The sequence below is a fragment of the Mercenaria mercenaria genome, chromosome 3 (genome assembly GCF_021730395.1).
Source record: "Mercenaria mercenaria strain notata chromosome 3, MADL_Memer_1, whole genome shotgun sequence".
In the NCBI taxonomy this organism is placed as follows: domain Eukaryota; kingdom Metazoa; phylum Mollusca; class Bivalvia; order Venerida; family Veneridae; genus Mercenaria; species Mercenaria mercenaria.
This window is the reverse complement of record NC_069363.1, coordinates 20,309,879-20,325,672: the sequence shown is the minus strand read 5'-3', so window position 1 is coordinate 20,325,672 and position 15,794 is coordinate 20,309,879. Positions and strand designations below refer to the sequence as shown.

At 32.6% G+C, this 15,794-nt stretch overlaps 1 protein-coding gene across 2 annotated transcripts in view; it reads right to left on the bottom strand.

The window, feature by feature from the left end:
* The window catches only part of LOC123525312 (uncharacterized), a 29,562-nt gene extending 25,619 nt beyond the window's left edge, over positions 1–3,943 (bottom strand). Inside the window, exon 1 of one of the 2 annotated variants that reach the window (XM_045304254.2) lies at positions 3,830–3,943. The gene's annotated coding sequence lies outside the window, so the exon portion shown is untranslated. The remainder of the gene's footprint in view (positions 1–3,829) is intronic. The other variant, XM_045304255.2, reaches the window with a different exon arrangement.
* Positions 3,944–15,794: the final 11,851 nt, after the last annotated feature.

Genomic DNA, 15,794 nt, shown 5'->3' with positions numbered 1-15,794 from the left:
CGACTCATACTTGAAAATTGAGTATCTATGTAAATATAAGTGTGTATAGACGGTACTGTGTGTTAGGTTTAAAATAGAACACATCATGTATAGCCTAACACAAAATAAAAATGGAAGGTTTTTTAAAAAAACAAATTACAGTTATAACACATTTAACTGTGACTGTAGCTTCATAGATAAAGTTATGTTATATAGAAGAAGAAGAAGAAGAATCTTTATTATGCAATAAATCAAACAAGATCCATCAGCATATCTTCAATATACATACAAAGTAATAAATATAACATGTATGGCAAGATAGCAGATATGTAAATACAAGTTTAACAATTGTTTCAGTAATTCATAGGTATCACGTATATAATAACACAGCTTTGGGAGTGACAATTTTGATAACCCAAGCATGTGTATTAGCTATTTAAACATTAGAGCTTGTCTATTTAGATACCTCCTTTTTTCAAAAGCTTTAAAGAAAACGTTGCGAGATTACGAGTATCTTTACTATTTCTATTAATAAATAATTGCAAAAATTTAAAATAACTTGGATGGTGCCAGAAATAATTCCTGATATACTGTTTTCTTAAATCTACAAACTCCTGACATTCAATGACAAAATGATACTCGTCTTCTAATATGTGACAGTTAGTACAAATTCTATTTTCATAAGGTATATTATTTGGACGGCTCCATCCACCAGTCTCAACAGCCAATCTATGCGATGACAACCTCAGTCTTGTTAATGCTATTCTGAACTTCCTTATATTTATTACTGTTAAGTAATTACTGAAACTGAAATCAAATATATTCTTGTAAAATAGTGCTCGGCTGGATTCATTTATAGATGTGTTCAAATCCTGTATGTAAATGTCCCTTAGACGCTGTTTTAAAATATTAAGAAAGACCTTTGTGTCTCCTACAATCTGAGCAAGCCAAACGTGATAGAATCCTAATTTTGATAACAAAAATTTCACCTTGGAGACCCAGTTTATTTTGCGAGGATTTAGATCTACACAATTTTTCAAAGAAATATATACTTGTTTAGTATATTTAACCTGGTCACAATTGCTAATTTTCAACCAATACTTTATAATTTTATAATGTCTATCTGTTATTAAGTTGTATCTACCCGTTTCCGCATAAATAAAACTGTTCGATGTGGTAATTTTCACCCCGAGTTACCTTTTACAGAAGCTTAGATGTGTTCTACTTGTAAACCTTTATTAAAACCCCAAACTTCACTTGAATAATTCAAAATTGGAATGATGAGTTTATCAAAAAGATCTAATGTATGTTTTGGCCCTATATCTGTAAACTTGTAAAGATATTTATTCATTTTAAAAATTGCATTAAGTGCCTGTCCTGAAAGCATTTTGTCAGTCTCATTAAAAGAGCCACCTGAGGTAAATAAGATGCCAAGATATTTAAATTTACTCACTATTTTCTGTATTAACAGTTAGTTTCCATCTATCACAATATCTGGCTAAAACGTTTAAAGATTTATATATTAAGTTGAGACAAAATTCATCTGATAATGATTTTCTATATTTTAAGTTAGTATCTTAACATAAACTGTTTAGTAAAAGATGCGAAATCGACATCTTTAAAGTAATACCAGCTAAAGAATTATTGATTACGCATTTTCCACTGGAACCTTAAAGTTCTGGTATGTTTCCATTCGATTTGATATCGGATGTGTGGTTTTTTGTGTGTGTCTGTATAGTTTTATTTAACCATAAGTAATAAGATATCATTATAATTGCACCTTTACTATTCCACCGGTCAGGTATTTCAACATCTGTTCATAAATGTGACTTTTTGATACGAGCAAAACTGTAGTATCTTAAGTATAAAATACTAAGTATTTTTTCATTTTATAATCGGCTTGTTGAAAGTTTTTTTTTTTACAAAAACATCTGAACCAGTTTTTCAAGGGTTTATCAAACACATATGAATATAGCCCAGGCGCCGTATTCATAAAGCATTTTAAGTATAAGTTTTGACTTAAGTTGAAGATTTTACTTAAGTTTGTGTTGATTTCAGCTTAAGTATAAGTAAAAAACTTAAGACCTATTCATAAAACAGCTTAAACTTAAGATACGTAAGAAATGACTTAAGTCAGAAAACAAAATAGCGTCGAGAGTACGATTAAAGTGTTGTTTTTCAGATAAAAGCACTTTAAACATAATTGTGCATGTTGTATCTGTCTGAAATTAATGTTGTTGTTTTTTTAATGTTTTCGTCTACAATAAAAGTCAAGAATTACTTATTAAATTGTTTTATGAATAACAAATATACTTAAGTAAAATAAATTTCTTACTTAAGTAATACTTAAGTAAATAATCAATTTCTTATACTTATACTTAAGATGCTTAATGAATACGGCCCCAGTTGTCTTTGTTGTGAAAAAAGAAATATGATATTGTGTCTAAGAAAACTAATAGATATCGCTGCTTGTAAATACAAGGATATGGCAAGAGTTGTCATTCTTTGCAAATGCAGCTATAAAAGAAATATCAAAACTGCAGGTATTGATACAAACAAAACGTTTTAATTTTCACATTTGTGAAATCATTTTTAGTTATTTGATGGACTTAGAAATCAATTTCTAGACATTATTTCATGTTTTTCTATCTTTGAAAATTTTAGGTTTTATCTCTTTTACTTATTAGCGGTTCACAATCCTACTGAAATATGGATTATGGAACACTTTTAATCTAATTAACTGGATGTATTTACTTAACAAGAAGATTAAATATGTGCGCTACGGAACATTGATGGCAAAGTCAGTTATTTACATCTTAATTGATGGCATAATTATTTCTATTGTTACGACTATTTGTATAATGATGATTATTTGCTGAACCTTGTGAACAGATTGTCACGGTACAGATACTGAATTGGTAATATGAGTTGCTCTCATATATCAATAAGTCAAGTTTATCATAAATCTTTTTAAGTCAGAAATATTTCCATATTTGTAAAACACTATAGATAAGGTAAGATAAGATATCATTTATTATAGTGACATAAGCATCATGTGTACATTTACAATCGCTGTTAATTATAGCAACTTTAACACCCGGCCCAATTGGCCTATATGTCACCTTATACAAAATCTAAAACATAAGTCGTAAGCAAGTATATAATGAAATTTGGCATAATGTACAATACGTTTAACTTTTACATAGTTATGCAGTCATTAAAAATTTCCGCAACAGAAAAATGTACGCTAATTATATTCCTGAGTAACGCCAAAGAATAAAATGGCATGTCTTCCGTTCAAGCTTCGTTGAACACTTTCAAATGGTTTTCGAAGTAGGAATACAGGTAGATAGATAACTGTTTGATACATGGGGTGACTACCAGACCACTATTAGTATACATAGAGGTATTATCATAAAATTTAAACGTTGCATAAGACAAAGAATGCCGAACGGCATACATCTCTCTCTCTGTCTCTCTCTCTCTCTCTCTCTCTCTCTCTCTCTCTCTCTCTCTCTCTGTGCGTGCGTGCATGTTAAAATTGCTATATACAACAGTCTTTTTATGAATACGTTACTATCGATCTGAAAGGTGATGCTGCCACATTATACTCAATCAAACCGAATATTTTGATTAGTTGCATTCTGTGCTTCCAAAGGATTTTATTGACAATGTTTATTCTTTAACAGTGAAGTGAAGCCTTATTGAATAAAATGGAGTAAAACTGAACAATTTCGAAATATTTCTACCTTAAACATAACATATATTGTAAAACATCTCTATACAAAGTAAACAATACATATCTGCATGTGAATGCAGACACACATAAAGTACTGAAATATCGACTTACCTTTCTAATATCCTATATGAGATTGATTTATTCTACATTCATAACTTGAATATTTAAATGTATTTGGTTTTGCTATTAAATAAAATCGTCTAACCGTGTCGTAAGAATACAAACATCAGTACAATTAACGTTTGTGACGGATAAAGTGGCGTATCGGTACTATTTTAAACTGAAATTGTTTAAAAGCCCTGCGAATATGTAAAATTCATAACTTGTGCTGATACTACAGCTTTAATTAAATTTATTACTGTAGCAATATTGACTGCTGTTAGCGTTTAAGATAAAGAAATCACACTTTTCTCAAATAGACTAACTAAACGTTTGGTTAAACAACTGATGTGTTTACTTTTCACTATCCTTTTATTCATTCAATGTTATTGCATTTCAATGAAAAAATAGGCGATTTCCTTCAATGCATCAAAGAAAAGCAAATTGTATCTATAACTTTATATGACAGCCTCGGATGTAGACAGTCATATCCAGTATAATGAAAGACTGAGTTGTATTTTGCCACGAATCAACACAAAAGACAATATATCGCAGAGACAAAAAATCAAACTGAAAACATATACATGTATTTAAAAACAAAGCTATACATCTATAGTATTAAAATATAATACAAGCTGAATCATACTCAAGTATATTTTAAGTATTAAATAAGAGAAATCTCCTGAAAATAGTTAAATACTTTTTATAGAATTAAAAACCTTTTTTTTTTCAAACATTATTTTCTTAATAACCGCAACATAATGTATAGTTAAATAACGAAACAGTACATTTCAGCACATATTAGCTTACTGTGTTTCAAAAGAAATACTGTTCAAGCAGCCCTATCAATCGTTTAGGCAGCAAGGAAACTATTCAGTATAATGAAACTTTTGCTGGCATTTAATAGCCAATACCATAACGCGGTAAAAAGCAAATCAGGGTAAATCAAATCTATTATAAGGTCGATCGTTTGTAAGCGGAAAACGTAACCAAGCGAAATAATAGCAGACTCAGTTTTACTGAGTCTATTCATAACAGGTAAAGCAACACATCTGACACACCCTAGCGCCAGCTTAGGCGGAACTATATTGTAGTACAACTGAACCGATTCATAATCAGGTCTGTTATATTTCGATTTGATTTCTGCTCAACCCAGGGCTAGAGGGCGTGGACGGTAGCATGCATTTCCACTACCGTCCATAAATAAGCTCTATCAAACCTAGCCTGCAACATTTTTGTTTTTGTCGTGTTGAGCGACCTGTGGAGTTTCCACTTTTTCTATTTCATGAGTTCAAAGGATCAGAAAATATAACAGCAGTGAGTTCGGGAGAAATTTTCAGCCTCCATACAGCTATCAAAGACTGCTGTTGCGATGAAATTGTGTTTTATTTCTACCATATATGTTATTAAATTACATATGATAGTTATACTTAAAAATAAACAGTCAATATCAAGCAATTTTATATTTTCAGTAACAACAATTACAAGAGTTTAAAAACATTTTACGTGATCCTTAAATTATGTTTTTTTACGCAAAAAAGTTGTTCCCATGACCATGCAATGATCGTACAAAAAAGGCTATGTTAATTACTTAACTGATTCATAGTTTAAATCATTTTTTGACTACATAGAAAAATATGAAATTGTATACTGGTGTAAAGAGATCTATTCAATTTAACATGCTTGGTGATCACCTTCGCCTTTTTAGCTCACCTGAGCACAAAGTGCTCAGGGTGAGGTATTGTGATCACTCACCGTCCGGCGTCCGTCCGTCCGTCCACACTTTCCTTTAAACAACATCTCCTCCTAAACCAACAGGCCAATTTTGATGAAACTTCACAGGGTTGTTCCTTGGATGGTCTTCTTTAAAAATTGTTCAAAGAATTGAATTCCATACAGAATTCTGGTTGCCATGGCAACCAAAAGTAAAAACTTTAAAAATCTTCTTCTCAGAAACCAGAAGCCCTAGAGCTTAGATATTTGATATGAAGCATTGCCTAGTGGACTTCTACCAAGTTTGTTCAAATCATGACCCCAGGGTCAAAATTGACCCCGCCCCGGGGGTCACTTGATTTTACATAGTAAAATCTTAAAAAATCTTCTTCTCAAAAACCAGAAGCCCTAGAGCTTAGATATTTGACTTGTAGCATTGCCTAGTGGACCTCTACTAAAATGGTTCAAATCATGACCCCGGGGTCAAAATTGACCTCGCCCCAGGGGTCACTTGATTTTACATAGGAAAATCTTCAAAAAATTTCTAAAAATAAACCAGAAGGCTTAGAGCTTAGATATTTGACATGTAGCATTGCCTAGTGGACCTCTACAAAATTTGTTCAAATCATGACCCCCGGGTCAAAATTGACCCCACCCCAGTGGTCACTTGATTTTACATAGGAAAATCTTCAAAAATTTTCTAAAAATAAACCAGAAGGCCTAGGTCTTAGATATTTGACATGTAGCATTGCCTAGTAGACTTCTACAAAATTTATTCAAATCATGACCCCCGGGGTCAAATTGACCCCGCCCCATGGGATTACTTGATTGTACATAGAAAAATCTTCAAAATAAACCAGAAGGTCTAGAGCTTAGATATTTCATATGTAGCATTGCCTAGTGGACCTCTACAAAATTTGTTCAAATCATGACCCCCGGGGTTAAAATTGACCCCACCCCAGGGGTCACTTGATTTTACATAGGAAAATCTTCAAAAAATTTCTAAAAATAAACCAGAAGGCTTAGATCTTAGATATTTGACATGTAGCATTGCCTAGTAGACTTCTACAAAATTTGTTCAAATCATTACCTCCGGGGTCAAATTGACCCCACCCCATGGGGTTATTTGTTTAGCTTTAGCAAAGAATTTTTTTCAAGAAAGCAATTAAACTCAGGTGAGCGATATAGGGCCATCATGGCCCTCTTGTTTTTTTACCTGTTTATAAAGGGTGTTTTTCAAAGGTGTACCTATGTAATTAACGCCTACCTAAACAAACTGACGTATTTATCGTTAGCAAATAATAATGATAAAGTAATGACCTCCATGTGCACTATTTGCTCTTCTTGTGGTACTTTCATACGATGAAATATCAACATCATGCACTTTTAATCTAGAAAGATTTAAAACAGGCAATTTTGACAACTGAATATTTTCATCCCAGTCCAGCAGCAGTGCTCATACAAGTTAAAGAGAAAGGCAATGTTGTTCTTATATTAATTCCGTCTGCTAAGATTTCTTTAATCATTTAAAGAAGTGAAAGAATTTTCAAAATCGGCTTAAAAATGAGAAGCTCATGAGTTCTTAAATATTTTATCAAAATGGTTGTCATTTTGTTTCCATGACAAGAAAAAACGAAATGGCGGATTTATTAAATTTCTAGATACATATTTGAACTGTATTTTTAAAAGGTTTTTTGCTAAATAAAGAATTCAGCAGTGTGTAAATAACGTCATAAACAAACTAAAATGGCTGCCTCAATGGTCAGCCATTTTCTTAAATGTCTTTTCTGAATGTGAAATTAAAGGAGGAATTAGCGTTAAAACATTGTGCTACATTCGCGATCAATATAATTTTCGAGAGCTTTAGTGAGTACTCGTTGCTGGTTTCATCATTTAATATGGACATAGCTAATCCATTTTTGTCAGTACTAATTGAAAGACTATATAACTCTCAAATGAAAATTAGTTTCAGTGGTAAAACCTCCTGTAGTCATAACTTAGCCTGTATGTATAAACAGTTTGTGTGTTCGGTTAAAAAGAGTACATATTAATAAATGTATGCTATCCAAAGTATGGATTTGAAAGGCGATTTAAGAAAACTGACAGGTTTTGTTAGTAAATATTTTATGCAAATGCTTTGCTTCATTAATGCCACTCTACATTATATTTAGCCAATTTAAATACATCTGATAGAGGATTTTCTCTATGAGAAGATAAAATAGTTACAGAAAATAGGCGAAGTAAATCTTTAAAGACATTACAGTCTCTAGGCGTTTTCTTTTAAATAAAACACCTTTTCACAACTTGTTCTTTTTCTTCTTTTTTTGTTAAAAATATAAGACGAGTATGCGTATTGAATTTCAAGGTAACAATGCGGAGGTGTAATACTGAAACACAACTTTTCACTCTACTTTTTAAAATGATAATACAAAGTATGAAAGTAGTACAGACTTAAACCAAGCTGGCGTTATCCCTTGATAGACATCCCTATTATGATTTACAGTCTCTTGATATATCACCACCACCATCATCCTTATCATCATTTGAATATAAATACAAAAAAAAGGAAATAATTGAAGTTGTACACAACCGAATACGATGTTGTTCAATATGTCATGGGACTTCCAACTATGCAATAATTCAACTAGTTAACAATACAATACAATATTTCTTTATTTCGTCACGGTTACATAACAGTAACTACAGACAATATAATAAATATAACAGACTGAACACATGTGGGTAACAATAATGTGGTGTCAAAAAGTAAATTAACCTGTACTAATATAACATGAATTCTATGATATTTGTAAACAACAAGGAAACAAATATCTGTTTTAACCATAAAGTAATCAATAACAATAAATACGTACTCGTGATTTAATTATTACGCATCCTTCCCTTATTTTATTAACTGATAAAATATAGGGACAAATTCATTATTTCTTAAATAAATCACTTCGTACATAAAATGTGGCAAATACTTGAAAACACTACCTATGACTTACAAGTAACTTGATGCTAAACACATGAATTTTATAAAGGTGAAAACTACTTTTGGGGCGAATTTCCTTAATTTATCACCTTTTTTTTTAATTCTGTAAGTCGCAATTTCAAATTTCTCAACTTAATGTAAAAACTTGTCAAATTATCTGTATTATGATAGAAATTTTGTACGGGTGAGATCAGATCTGTAAATGTCTGTTTAGAATTGCCAAATAACCAAGTATTGTTTGATTATTCTACGATTATACTATTACAGGGATCTTTTCAGAACCAGATAATACTATTTACATTTCAGTCATGTGAAATAACTCAAAGTGGGGTTTTGAACCTTTTGTCTTTTAAAAACTCGAATATCAATTCTCATGGTTAATATATAAATACTACATATCTACATTTTAAAACAAATTTTTTAGGGGGATGGCAAAAAATGCAAAATTTAAAAATATCTTTTAGAAACGTAAGAAAGATTATCAAACACATTTTAGCGAGAAAAAGTATGGATTAAGTAATATCAATCAGTACTAAGTGTATAACACTAAATCTCAAACTTCTGCATGTGTTCACAGACATAGTCCACAAATACGTTTGCTATGCCCCATTGATATTATCTTATTTTAAATTTTTGGGGGCGTTAACTCCTTACCCCCTATTTCAAATGTCGACTGTCCGATTTTCAAACGTTCACCAAACCCATTCTCCATGTTGCAAAAGTCGCAACTTCCCCGAGGTACTTGTGTGAGACTGTTACAGTCTTTGTTCACCTAACTTAATATCCCAAAATATTGACGGTTATAAACAAGTTTCTTGTCTGTATAAGAATTCAGTTTACATTTATGAAATGATATATAACGTTGCAAATCAGTTAAAATATGCTATGTTAAAATCATTTATACATAAAATCAACTAGAAGATATTCAGATAAAGTTACATTAGTGACAACGAAATGGTTATTTATGTCGTTCATATAAATTATGCAAACTATATCAAAAATAATACATATTCTGACCTTATTTACATAGCAGTGCCATCCGTTCGCCAGCTCAAAATATCCTTTAGCTTTCATTTTCCATGAGTAAAGGTATAACTTTTTAAATGACTTTCAAACACGATATTGCAATATATAAATGTTTTATATATATAACATATATTTCTGTACATATTTTGAGTAATGTCCTAATAAAGGAATGTAGATTAACGGCGTGAATAAGTACGTTCCCATTTACGGACATACAAAGAACAGTATTCAATCCTTTTAACATGTATCCTTTATATAACGTTTTCTTTGAAAGGTCAAAAGCATTATATATTTTATCACTTAGCAGAAAGTTTGACGTTAATCAACACAGAGATATTGTAAATTATTACCAACAATATGACACGTAAATAAAATAAAAACAAACGAGGACAAAAATACTGTCATACCTTTGTCTATATAGCAATAAATTACGTAAAGTAATCATTGTTTACTGGTATAAACTATTCAATACATATTCATTAGTATGATGTACGAATAAATTCTCTCCGCACGCCGCTCAGTAGGCCGGGAATTTACGATCATTTCGCATTATATAAATACGAATGAACACGGTCTTGTGTGTCAGGCCAAAGATTTAGTTTCAGTTTCATATCTTTACAAGACATATTTCACTGGAAATTATACATGTGTCATTAATTTTAGTACAAGATGATTATTTACATGCTTCATTTACCTGCTTCTACCTGCAGCTATAATAGAGTTGTTATAAAAGAAGCTTGATCTGAGATGTTACTGATGTTTAGATCGTGTGGATATCGCAAGGCCTGGGTGATACACGAGGCGCACAGGCAATATCTACGATATTCAAATAAATCCCAGATCAAACTTTTGTTCATTCTGAGACTTCACCAGATTATAACTCAGGTGTTGCATATTTTGTTACCTCTCATGAATATACTCGCTATTATATTGCTTGGTTGCTTTCTATGCGTCCAAAGGATCTTTTTTACAAGTTTTGTTAGCTATTACATCAGCGGTCTTTGTGGCCATGTGGCGTCTATAAAAAGTTTCCCCGTGCATTGACTCAGTATTGTTATATTTTCTGGTCCTTGTGGACCATGGAGTACACGCATTTTTTTATTATAATATGTGGTCATTTGGGATCATATTCATTTTTATCAAACTAGAATTCCGTTTAAGCCGGTGCTAGGGGCGTGATTAGTGTTGCATATTGCATTACCTCTTATGAACAGACTTAATCAAACTGAGTGTGCTAATATTTTACCTGGTCGCTTTTTATGCTTCCAAAGGTTGTTTTTTTACAAATCTTATCAACTATCACAACAACAGCATTTATGTGCCGTATTGCAGCTGTATAAAACCTCCACGTACTTATTATCTGGTCCTTCGGGATTATGGAGCATTCATTTTTACCATGAAAAAAATCCGCTTTAGCCGGTGCATGGGACAATCATTACCCATCATGAACATACTCAGTCCAGCCGAGTCTGTTATTATGTTGCTTGGTTGAGTTCTAAGCTTACAAAGGACTTTTTCTCAGAATTTATTATTTAAACATTAGTACAATTAGAAGCAATACCTGTAGAAACGTGATTGCTTTGATAACAAAAAGGGGAAAAAAATGAAATTTTCTTAAATACCATAGAATTTTAGCTTACATATTGGGTACGTTGTATCATTGAAAGACCTGTATCACACTTGTTCCTGTATCATATGTGTACAAATCATACCCCTGGGGTCAAAAACGGCATCTAATGTTACTTAAAATAGGGAAGACATCACATCAGATTCCGGGTCATAATTTAAAAGTTCCATTTAGGTTTTAATTTGATGTGTTGATGTTTAAAATAAAACAAATAAAGCAGCTGTCCAAATACTAGTAGAGAATAAACACAATTACACTTGGGGTCATAAAAGGAAATAATAACAAAGAATATTCTACAATGGTAATAAAATTTTCGAACTTATGATAATTATGTGAGCTAACATTTACATGTCGTAAATAATATATCAGAAATTAATGTATCAATATTATGCCTGTTGTTGTCATTCAACGAATGAAACGTACACAATACGAATTTATTCAGATGTTAAAAATTAACAAAAGGAGACATAAATGTAACTGTAACAGATCGTTCTGTTAAAGAGTGGCAGACAAGTCGGTGCGGGGCTAAGGTAATGATGGCCATTGTGAAGTTCCACTTGGTAAAAATGTCATTATCGATGAGATTTTCTAATATTTTTCTTATCAAACATTCTTTTCATTTTGAATGTTTTTTATTTTTTAATTCGCCCGACGTTGAAAATAAAGAAAGAAACAACAATCATGATACTTTAGACACATTTATTTCTGAACGTAAATAGTCCGGAACTGAACTATATATATATATGTGTATGTATGATAAAGGGCATTGAAGTTTTCTAAACTGTTCTTGTATCAGAATTTGAAACTATGAAGATCTTACATATCTGCCTGTGTAACAGTGTTTTCCTTACGCTTGAGACAGCATTGTTACTATTTTCATATTTATCAAATTAATAAGGAGAATCGACATGACAAACAAATTGGGGTATTGTGTGGAAAAACATGTAAAATATTTTATGATGTCATTATATGATTAGGACTGAAGTGACGTCACTCAATTACACGTTATTTTAAACAAGTTGGCAGGAAGGAACATCTATCCCTAGCATATGATCGGCAATTGTGCTGTCTCTTCTGGGGAGGCAAGAAAAAGTATTTGTGTCACTCAATAAGTGTGACTAAATGATTTGTCGTAATTTGTCCATCTTAAAAAAAATGGCCGGGCCAAAATACGAAACTGTCCAATGCTACTTAAAACACGTAACATCTTATAACAAAAGATGCGATATTTATAACAAACGTAAAAAGAAAAACAAGCAAACTATATAGTTATATATTGAATACGTTTGTAGACAAAACAGAACACAAGAGCAATATCAGGACAGTCTAAGTGGGCTGTAAACCCATCATATACAGTAAAAAGGTCTAAGACAACAGTTATTTTTACTATATGCTCTATATAGACACTGTACAATATTGCAATTTTGTCTGCGTTCCATGCCAAAAAAAAATACCTGAACTACATAGAACTATTCAAGGGAAAAAATCCAGCTGCAAGAAATAAAAGATTGACCGGCTCATTTTCCACCATATTTGTCTGTATCATACACCTATGGAAAATAGTTTTTGAATTGCTGCAAACAGGCAAATTCTCTCTTGTCAAAATGACCCGTTTTGCATATTTTGATATGATAATTCTATCGAATTTTACATCTATCTATTATTTCCCATTTAGCCAAAGATAGTTTCGGCGAACTTTAGGATAAAGTGGACAACATAATATAAAGTGATACTCGGATTCAGCATTTATTTGATTACAACATTTGTAAATTATGCGGGTTGCTCTGTAAATTCCACTATATTTACCTAGTTCAATCTCAAGTTGGGATAAACTTCACCTAAAACCTGAAAGTTTCTTACGTAACGTATCATTAAAATTTCTGTAACTGCCCATTATTTTCATTGAGTTAGTTAATAAATGTAAAAGACATATTTCTTCCGCATTGGAGTACGCACGAATTGAATGTACACTATTAAACCTATGTTAAAAAAAATAACCCTAATCTTTAGTCAGTAAATTGTACACTCTATACGTGCTGACATTTAATGCTGGGCGTTGAATAAACTGGCATTGTAACATAATTAGACTTACAGATTTTCTGATTTTCTATATAGTTTTTAGTTTTAGCCAGGACATTATTAAACCTCCGTTTCATAGTCACATCAACCACACGAACGAAAGATTTCTGATCAGCTTCGGTAACGGATTTCTAGACAAAGATTTAAGGATTATGTGTTATTTGCAGTCAACTGAAAAACGAAAGTAGGTTGGCTATTCGCGAAGTTGGTATGTCTGCACAGTGTTTAACTTTTTTTGAGAATATAGTGTTATTTGCCTCAAATAATTGAATTGAACAGATTATGTAAATAACAAAAAAATCCAAAATTTAGACTTTAGTTCCGTTTCAGTTTTCCGTTCCACTCCAACGAATGTACGAGGGTCCTGCAAAAGATTCTGGGTTCGGATTTTTCTTAATTGCTACGTTTTATCAAAATTATTTTTATTACAAACCTTCAAAGTATTCCCCCTTTACAGAAACATATTTTTGTATCCTTTTTACCCAATCGCAAAACACAGATAAATAGTTTTCTTTTGGTATCTGCTTGAGACACTGATAAATGGAGTTGCCAAAAGAACTTCATAATTTATATTTCTTTCCAGAAAGCATTTTCTTGAACCTTGAAAATAAAAAAAAGTCACAGGGAGACTCAGGTCAGGTGAATAAGGTGGATGGTTTACAACTTTCAACAACCTCGCACTTGTGAGAGGAGGCGTTGTCGTGTATAAGATGGACTGTTGCCCATCCTTTGCTTGGACGTTTCTTATTGTAAAACTTGTTCAGTTTCTTCAGTACAGAGTTCTTGTAGAATCGTCCAGTGACTGTATGGTCAGATAGACAATGCACTTGAACGACTGGTCCACTAGAACTGAAGATAATTGCGTACAATATCTTTTTCGAACTTATGGTTTTCTTGGCAATACATGGGCGTTTTTGATAGTTTCGCTTCCATTGTTTTTGTCAGCCCTTCTCTGTGGCTCAAACATGTGCATCTAGGTTCCGTCACCTGTTAGTAAATTTGTCAGCCTTTGTATGTTTTCAAAAGTTCCTGGGCTCATTTAAGGCGTTGTTTCTTTTGCTCCTCAGTGAGCAAATGAGGTACCCACCTAACGCAAACCTTGCTCACGTCCAAACGCTTTTTCAGAATTGTTTGCATACTGCCTTCTGATATGCCAGTACGACTGGCTTTATCTTCTCCAACAATCGCGATACCTGTTCGATCGAAGCTTTTACAGCATCGATGTTTGCCTTGGTAACAGAGGTTTTAGGCCTACCAGAAAGGCAAACAGATAATTTCCCTTCTTTAAAGTTTTAATCCACCTAAAGACTATGCGCATTGAAATGACCTGGGGTCCATATATACCACACAACTAACAAATATCTGCTTTGAATCTATATCAAGCCTAATAAGGCATTTAATATAGCTATGAATTTCAGTCTTTTCGTTCATTTTACAATGTGACAAATCAATAGGTCAGTGTATCTGACTGCATGTATTTCAATTTGAAATGAAATAACTCGGTCATTTGAAAAGCAATTTGCACGAAATAAACTATTAGACACACCATTCAAGTGCAATGAAGTGTTTTAAAAAATACTTGGGATAAAACTACGGAAGCCCATTAGTGACAGAACTTTATGCAGGACTCTCGTGCCTCATAGAAACAGAGGATCACTGAACTCAGTGTGCATTGTGTTGATATTTCAGGTAAAGTGATACTTACTGTCAAATATAATACTTAATCCTACTTTCTGTATTTGTTTTATTTCTTCCCGGGTTATTTACAGTCATATAAATGATTTTTGTTCCAACTTTTGAGGGTGGAGAAAGACTGCAGATGCCACTCCTGGCATTATTTCATGTATGATCGAGTAGCTGAGTAAAACCTTCGTTTTTCTGTAAACCAGCTGACAGGCGTGTTTACATGGAGACTTCTACAACTCCAGCGAGGGTTCGAACCTAAATCGGTGAGGTGCAAGTGATTAAAAGTCAACGACCTTATTATAACCACTCGGCCACGGAAACCCTATATAAAAGTTTAGAGAGAATAATTTGTGTTTTACCTGTGTACTTCTTGTTAAATAGTGTTATCTGTGATATTACCCGGTATACAAATCCAGAATAACAAATATATTAACGTTTCCATGGTCAATTTTAACACTATATCCGTTAAACAATAATTATACTCGGTAACAGCAAATCGGTTATAACGGTAATAGCGAAATAAGTAAGGGTAGATTTCCTGGAAGCACATATCACCCCAAATACAGCCTTAGAGCCCTGCAAAGTCCACAAGAATCAGTCGGTGACCCAGGGATTTCCAGTCGCGCACACAAATGCTCACTGACTCATAGGAATCAGTAAGTATATGACAACACTGAAAAAACAGTACGGGGTAACCTTTTACAGCTACCACACGGCACTACATGACGCTATTTATAAATGAAAGGAAGAAGAATGTTAAACGATCAGACAAAAATTCTCCGAGGACAAGTTGCCAAGTAATGATAAGCACTTATATAGACAAATAGACAAAGTAAAAATGTGTATGCCAA